Genomic DNA, 8,386 nt, shown 5'->3' with positions numbered 1-8,386 from the left:
TTGGTGTACAGGGAGAAGAGCAGGGGGGAAAGAACGCAGCCTTGGGGGGAACCGGTGCTGATGGTCCGAGAGGCTGAGACATGTTTCCCCAGCTTCACGTGCTGCTTCCTGTCAGACAGGAAGTCTGTGATCCACTTGCAGGTGGAGTCGGGCACGTGCAGCTGGGAGAGTTTGTCCTGCAGCAGAGATGGGATGATGGTGTTGAAGGCAGAGCTTAAGTCCACAAACAGGATCCTGGCGTAGGTTCCTGGGGAGTCCAGATGCTGGAGGATGTAGTGGAGGGCCATGTTGACAGCGTCGTCCACAGGCGTGTTGGCTCTGTAGGCAAACTGCAGGGGGTCCAGGAGGGGGTCGGTAAGGGACTTCAGGTGGGACGGGACTAGCCGTTCAAAAGACTTCTGGCGCGTTTCCACCGAGCGGTACGGTACGGTACGGGTCGGTACCCTTTTATTTTTGTCTCCACTGCCAAAAGTTGAGAATAGTACCAAAAATCTATACCGTACCACTTCTTGGGACCCTTCCGTTAGGGTACCTGGCACAGTTGTTTGGTACTAAAGGGTGGAGCTAGACTCACTGCAGAACGTTGATTGGTTGAAAGAGTGTCGTCATTTGTGCATGCCGCGAGGGGAAAAAAGACAACACACGAGGCGCCATTTTTAAACTACAACACCGTCGCAGCAATGTCGCCGCGCAGCATTACTTTACCGTGGTCAACCCAGGAGGTGCAGACCTTCTTGGGTATCATCGGTGAAGAAAGGGTGCAAAGGGAACTCTATGGCATGGTGAGAAACGAAAATGTTTTTCAGCATGTTTCAGAGAGGATGGCTGTCGAGGGTTACCAGCGGACATCCGAGCAGTGCTGCATTAAATGCAAGAATCTGCGGAGTGACTACCGTAAGGTGAAAGACCACAACAGCCGGAGTGGTGTTCACAGAAAAATTGGAAGTGGCTAGATATGATGGACTTAATCTACGGACACAGACCGGCGAGTTTGGGACGAGAAGGAGGCATCGATAGGGCCACCTCGTTGCTGGAGTCGACGATGGAGCCTCCCGGTAAGTTTTTAATTGTGAAATATAGTAAGATCACGAGAAAGTGTACTTTCAATGCACAACTTTTGTGCAAGTCTGTTGTTTGTCTGTCAGCCAGCCAGTGTGCTATCAACCAATAATTTGCAAGCTAGCAAAACGCTAGTTTATTAGCACGTTGTGCACGGAGTGCATGTCCAGTAACGTTACTTGTACTTCTACTAAATATATATTAAAGAGAGATGTGTGTCCTATAAAATCTCCTATAAAATTATAGATACTTGAAAAAATACTTATGTACATTGTACAATGTAAAAATGCTTTGTTTGGCTATGCACTTGACTAGTTTGGCTAGACCTACTACGTTGTATGTTCTGTATTTATCTCAACCGCATTGTTGCCGTTTGTGTAATTAACGTGACTTGTGTAACTTTTCAGTTGAGCATCCTAGCTGTCGGGAGGAAATGGAACCCCAATTTCCACCCTTGAAAGCGCAAGTTCCCCTGCCAGGACTTCAACACCACCACTATCTTCTCCATCAACTGGGAGTGAACCTCGGCGTATTACAATTGGTAAGACATTAACACCAGAGTGAAAAGAAATTTAATAAATATTTATTATATTATTATATATTGTTGTTGTTGCGGCCCAGGCTGAGATGCAGGAGTGGCTGGAAAAGATGGAGACCGCTGTGACCGGCGCTTCTAACTTATGATGGAGGATGCCCGTGAGGCAAGGCGGCATGAGGCTGATATAACTCGCCTACATATGGAGCAGTCTGCGAACTTTAATCAGGCCTTCCTCGGAACGCTCACTCAGCTGGTACTGGTGCACCCCAACTCTGTGCTATGATCCAGCCACTAGTGCTCTTTTGCACACAGCACTTTAGACTAGTTTACTTTTTTGGACTGGTTTACACTTGTTTACTTTGTTTGCACTCGTTTACTTTTGTTTGCAATTTCTTTGACTTTTCAAATTAAAGTACTTTTTTATTACCTCTTGTCTCCTGTGTTCAATGGCCATCTCCCACAATTCCTCCCTTATCCATTCTATAAATTGAGGTCATTTTATTTATGTTCCTGTCATCTGTCAATTGTTTGCTAACGTGGCCATTTGGGAGATTAAGCTTGCCTTAAATACAAAAGTCTGTAATGTTACTTTACATTTACAATAGCTGATCTTCCAAGGTTTTACCCTAATCATATGATTTTTAAAGTAACCTATTGCAAACAAAAATCTGAATTTAATTATTTAGTTTTTACATATTATAAATTGTTCTCCTAATTACACGTACATAATTTATAAGTACACTAAAATTACCAAAGGGTATGCTGTAAATTGTGTACTTGCACAGTATTATGTACAGCGTTACCAGATTGTCCCTTTGATATAGCTACCCAAAATGAATTATACCTCATGTTTAAACACATCTACATAAGATGCAGCGGCAAAAATATTTTACAAAATATGAAGAGGCAGGGTAAAAGTAAAAAGGATTTATTCATTTTCAATAAAATCAAAACTTCACATTTATAGGTGTACAACAGATTTAACTGTTCACATAACGCATTAGACCCTCGCGTACATCCCTGCCCTCCTCCTCTGCGCCCTGTGCCTGTGTAACCACAGGCTCCGCAGCAACAGGTGTATCTCATTCGTGCTGGTAATCCTCTCGATGCCTTTCACAAAGATTGTGCAGAGCACAACAAGTCAACACCATGGACTTCACCAATTCGATGTCGCTGTCATTCCTCTTCATAAGGCACCGCCACCTTCCTTTGAGTCTCTTAAAAGCATTTTCCACCACCACCCGAGCCCTGCACACTTTTTTGTTGTAGGTCAGTTGTTCTGCTGTCAGCCGGCCATTGTCAGGGAATGGTTTTAGGAGCCAATAACAGATTTATTATCTAGAAAACACAAAGCAATGTTAAGGTTAAAACAATGTCACAGTGACGGTGGGTGTGTTCAAGTCATTTAATTATTAGGGCAACTATCATACGCCAGATGAAAAAATACATAAAGCATTATATAAAGTATTATAAACATTGTAAGTGTTACCCTTGGACACGAAAGAATATATAAATGTGTTAAAATATCTAATATACTGCACCAGAGAGGGAACTTTGGTGTCATTAAAGCACAAAGAAAAACTAGCTTAAAGATATAACTATTTTCTCAAAATAATCAATCATTAACCACAAACAGTTTTGCACTTGAAATAATATTAGGAATCAACACATTCATGTGAGAGTTTAATAATCTTAAGTAACCTTCATAGTGCGTAAATGATGAACAGACTGTAGTTTACAGTTAGCACAGTTAAAATCTGGTTTCACAGGCAGGGCTTATTGTGCTTTTTTTTTTAGTTTAGGATTATTTAATTTATTAGAATATAGTTAGCACATAAGACGAAATACATTAATACATGACATGAAAAAGATAGCTTAGCTCAAACTTACCCTCTTGCGCCGTCGTGTTTGTCTTGCCTTGTCTTGACTCACGCGGTGGTCTATCTCCCAGCTCCTTAAAACTTCCAGAATTCGCCTGTATTTTTCCGCTGTGTTTTTCCTTGCAGCATGTAGCCTGCATGTAGACAAAGATTGTCGTCTCCTTGTGACAAACAGCCAAATATCGAGAAGCAAGAACAGGATCGGCTGTATGTCCTCCATTGTTGTTTGCGGTTAGCTTTCAGTTTTCGCGCGATCGAATGACGTCAATCTACTTTCCGTCATATACCACGCCTATCAAGTGACGTTATCACTACTTTCTGGAATATACCACGCCTATCAAGTAAGGGTACTGTTGGCGGTGGAAACGCTCGCCAAATCATGGTTAACAGACCCGACCCGTACCGACCCGACCCATACCGTACCATACCGCTCGGTGGAAACGCACCTTTCATGACTATAGAGGTCAGGACGACGGGCCTGTAGTCATTGAGTCCTGTGATCCTGGGCTTCTTGGGAACAGGGATGATGGTGGAGCCGGTTAACGTCTCTCTCCAGAATAGAGAGGGTCGTTGCTGGTGGGGGAGGGGAAGGTGATAAAGATGTAGAGGTGTGAGCCCCTGATGGGCTGGGGGAGGGAGGGGAAGGGGACAGGCGCAGGTTGGTGGAGCTGTGGGGGATGGGATCAGGATATTGTCTTTCGAATATGCAGTAGAACTCGTTCAGCTCGTCTGCCAGGCGGAGGTCATTCATGGAGTGGGGGGGTTTTGGCTTGTAGTTAGTGAGGTGTTTGAGGCCTCTCCAAACCGAAGCAGAGTCACTTGCTGAGAACTGTTGTTGGAGTTTCTCAGAGTACAGTCGTTTAGCATCTCTCACCGCCTTGCTAAACTTGTATTTTGTCGGAAGACTCTCTCACGACGTAAAGCATTTCGAATAACTAAGGCTTCGATGTCAATTGGATTTGGTAGGAATAGGCAATCCATGTCTACCAGCTTTCTTCATGTGGGAGGAGACGGGTAGAAACTCTGGGTTTCATATAGTTAACCTGCCAGCGAGAAGGTTATGTTCAGAGTCTGTTAACATTGTGATTGACCTCAACGTTTCAGTTACTTCTCTATCTGGAACAGATAACTCAGTTTCCCTGATCTCAGGGTTAACTCACGCTGGGTTTTCACATAACCCGCTTTCTGGAATACCCCCCAGATGGACTGAATTACCTATTTTTGCTTCTGTGCTGTTGCTGGGGACCTATGTGTGTTCTATGTTTCTGTCTTGTTTTTTAATGTTTTTTACCTGATTGCCTGGCTGATTGCCTGAGATAATCACAAATGAAGTGACCAAATGCTGCTAACCTGAAAATAAAAATAAAAGAAGTGAAATGTAGCTACTGGGTCGTCGTGGCGCAGGGGGTAGAGAGGGTGTGCTGGGAACCACAAGGTTGGTGGTTTGAGTTCCGGCTGCCCCATGTCCCATGTCGAAGTGTCCCTGAGCAAGACACCTAACCCCTAAGTGCTCCGATCAGAGCCATGGGTTAAAAATGTAATGTAAGTCGCTTTGGACAAAAGCATCAGCTAAATGACCTGTAATGTAATGTAATGTACTGCCTGGGACTCAGTCATTAAATCGGTCCGCAATTTGAGTGGAATCCAGTAACGTAAATCTCCACATTCAATTTGTCTTTCAAGTTGGGGAAAAGTGCAACAAAGTAGGAAGACTCCGGTAACTTGACAGCCATATTACCTTGGCCTCCTGCCCCTCTCTGTTCTCAACTGTTTATCCTGCCTAAATAAATTGCCATTTTGGCGCCTCTGCACAGAAAGTTAACGAGCTGCCATTTTTTCTTTTTCCGTTTTTCTTTTCTCTAGGCAGCTCCCATGATAAAAACCCTTTCTGTAAAAAACACTTATCTAAAAAGACAAAAAAACAATGTTAAAAGAGAGAAGAACTTTGTGAGTCGCTTACACTCAGTAAAAACATGATAAATAGTCCCTGAGCTCACAGAAAGGGCACTGGCTAATAACAGAGGGATTAAGAACAGAGATAAAAGCAAAATTCTTCACTGGAGGTCGGCAGTCAATTCTGTTGAGGAGAGGTTTGTATAAAATCCTGGGGAGCCTGATGCACAGTCCAGTTCTGTTTGTGACCTTCACGCAGTTAAAATACCATGTCTTTTTGCCTGCTTCATGCAAAGTCAGTTGCTCTGGGCGTGTTGTGTCTAGCAAGGGGCCGGTAAGGTCCCCTAGCCCCGGGCTCAGCTAGATTTCTGGAAAAGGGTCTGCAGGGTCCGGCTCCATCTTCTTCTGGCTATATTCCATGAGGAGGCACCTCTCTTCCCCAGTCAGCCTCTGGCTCCAGAGCTCCAGGAGCCTCCTCCTCCTGCAGCTTGGTCCTGCAAATCAATCAGTGTGTTTACATGATGGTATAATTCGAATCTTTGCTTAGTCGGACTATGCTATCTTTCGGGGCAAGTGCTATTATCCCAATATAGCAGTGAATAAATCGAATCATAGTCCGAAAGCATTTCATATCCGATACAATAGGTGCCGCTGTTTTCATTACAACTAGTTGTGATACAGCCATTTCCGCTTCACCGCTTCACCACTACCAACAACAACAACATCAACATTACGAGAAAGATCAAGAGCACGGTGAAGCTACAACCCTCTACTATTTTTGCATAATGTTAATAGGAGTACAGCGAATGCGAATGGCGCTATTGGCTGATTTGATAACGGAGAGAAGACGCCGTCGGGATCTCAAGCATGCGCAAAGACGCAAAGTCCAGTTCCTTATCCGATTCACCGTTACATGCCGCAATAGTCGAAATATGAACTGGATCGGATCGAGTTATCCAGGGGTGTTAGTCGGATCGTAGTCGGACCGCACATAGTCGGACAAAGGTGTTTACATAAAACGGATAATTCGATTTCAGTCCGACTAAGCCAGTTATTTGAATCCATCTAACCACGCTGACTGGCTCTCTCAACAACCAGTACAAAGAGTTAGACAGTGGACACCTTTTTTGAATAAAAAGAGCCCAAGACTGATACATCCTGATAAAATGGAGGCAGCCCTTTTACATTTAAAAGATCCATTAAAAACAGCAGTATCCAGCCCCATGTTGTCTGTACGTCTGAGGATTCAACTGACCACATCTCGCCACACTAAACCCTCCGGATATGTGAGGTATTTTTTCAAAAACTGTAACCTGAAACTGGCCGCACGGTTGGCCAAGTGGACGAGGCCCTGTCCCCCCTCCTCTCTGGCAAAAAACAGCACCATTTGTGGCACCCAGTGTAAACCCTCCCAAAAGAAATCCACCATCTTTCTCTGTATGTGGGCTAGAAAACCAGAGGGAGGGTCAAGACAAGTTAAGCAGTGCCACATTTGGGATGTGATTGTTTAAAACCAACACTCTACCTTTAAAAGACATCTGAGGGAGCAGCCATTTACATTTGGAAAGTTTTCCCTCGATCTTCTCTGTGACGCCCTCCCAGTTCTTTTGGACCATGTCGCTTTGTCCCAGATAAATCCCCAGGTACTTAAAACCGTCTTTTCTCCACACTCTTGGGGAAGAACTGGAAGACTGTCACGCTATTCCCCGACAGCGAGGGCTTCACTTTTCTTCCAGTTCACCCTCGCTGCCGATGCTGTGCTAAAATCCTCCACAAAGCGATTTAAAAGGTCTGCATCCCTCTGGTTCTTAATAAAAACAACCTCATCATCTGCATAAGCTGAAAAAATCTTGTTTCTACTGAAACCAAGCCCTCCAGGCTAGAGCATATTCTGATGAGAAAGTGTTCCAGGGAGAGTGCATAGAGCATCCCGGACAGAGCACAGCCCTGCCGGACCCCTCTACGCACCCTAAAAGGAGCACACAGACTGCCGTTTATCTTCAGCACACTCTCAACCTCACTGTACAACACTTTGATCATGGCTATGAAACCAGCGCTGAACCCAAACTTCCCCATGACCTTCCAGAGGAAGTTGTGTTCAACGCGGTCAAAAGCCTTTTCCCGTTCTAGAGAAATCAGACCAGGTTCCCCTTTTTTGGCAGTAGGGCTATAACAGCTCTGCGGCACGACATCGGCATGGAACCCGATGCCAGACTTTTATTAAAAACCTCCAGTATGTCAGGTTCAAATATTTCCCAGAATGCTTTATGAAAATTCTGCAGGGAGGCCGTCGATGCTGAGAGCCCGCGTGCCTGCATGCCCTACAAGGCGGCCTTCAGCTCCTGCACGATTATAGGCCTGTCGAGCGCTTGGTTTGTCTCCTCAAAGACTAGAGGTAGTTCACTCATGAACTCCTCTGTCAGTGCTTCCTCCTCCCTGTACTCGCTGGTGTAGAGGGAAGAGTAAAAGCTGACCGCTCGCTTCCTTATCTGGCATGGCAACCCTGTGTCTGCCAGCAGTGCGTGGATCACCCTTCTCTGCCAACTCTTACTCTCCAGGCCAAAGAAGAAGCTAGAGGGAGTGTCCATCTCCGTGATGGTCTGGAATCGGGACCTGACCAGTGCACCCTGAACTTTAACGTCCAACAGTTCGGCCAGAGCCATTTTTTTAATCTTGAGGACTTCAACATGTCCTCGCTCTTCTGTGGACTCGCTTAAACGCTCTGGTTTGACTATATCAGTCTCCAGGTCCTTCATAGATCTGCTGATGTCTCTGGTGACTTGAAAGTGTGGTGCTGACAAAGAAGCTAATTCTCAATCTTACCTTGGTCCCACCACTACTAGCTGGCCATAGGTTTAAAGTGTAATGTAAGTCGCTTTGGATAAAAGCGTCTGCTAAATGACCTGTAATGTAATGTAATGTAATAACTACGAAAATCACTCTTCCTCAGCCTAAAAACACTCCAGAAATATAAAAGGACCTCTCTAAAATTCTTAGCAAAGGTTAAAACTGAGTT

General features: G+C 44.8%; 1 long non-coding RNA gene across 1 annotated transcript; it reads right to left on the bottom strand.

Annotated features, from left to right (window-relative positions):
• Window positions 1-2,509: 2,509 nt before the first annotated feature.
• Window positions 2,510-5,851, bottom strand: LOC120822154 (uncharacterized). The gene is made up of 3 exons (XR_005712644.2): window positions 3,924-5,851; window positions 3,488-3,611; window positions 2,510-2,935 (listed from the first exon to the last, which is right to left on the bottom strand). It is a non-coding gene; the product is annotated as an uncharacterized LOC120822154 (long non-coding RNA).
• Window positions 5,852-8,386: the final 2,535 nt, after the last annotated feature.

The sequence above is a fragment of the Gasterosteus aculeatus genome, chromosome 7, assembly GCF_964276395.1.
Source record: "Gasterosteus aculeatus chromosome 7, fGasAcu3.hap1.1, whole genome shotgun sequence".
Taxonomy (NCBI): Eukaryota; Metazoa; Chordata; class Actinopteri; order Perciformes; family Gasterosteidae; genus Gasterosteus; species Gasterosteus aculeatus.
This window is presented reverse-complemented; position numbering and strand designations above follow the sequence as displayed.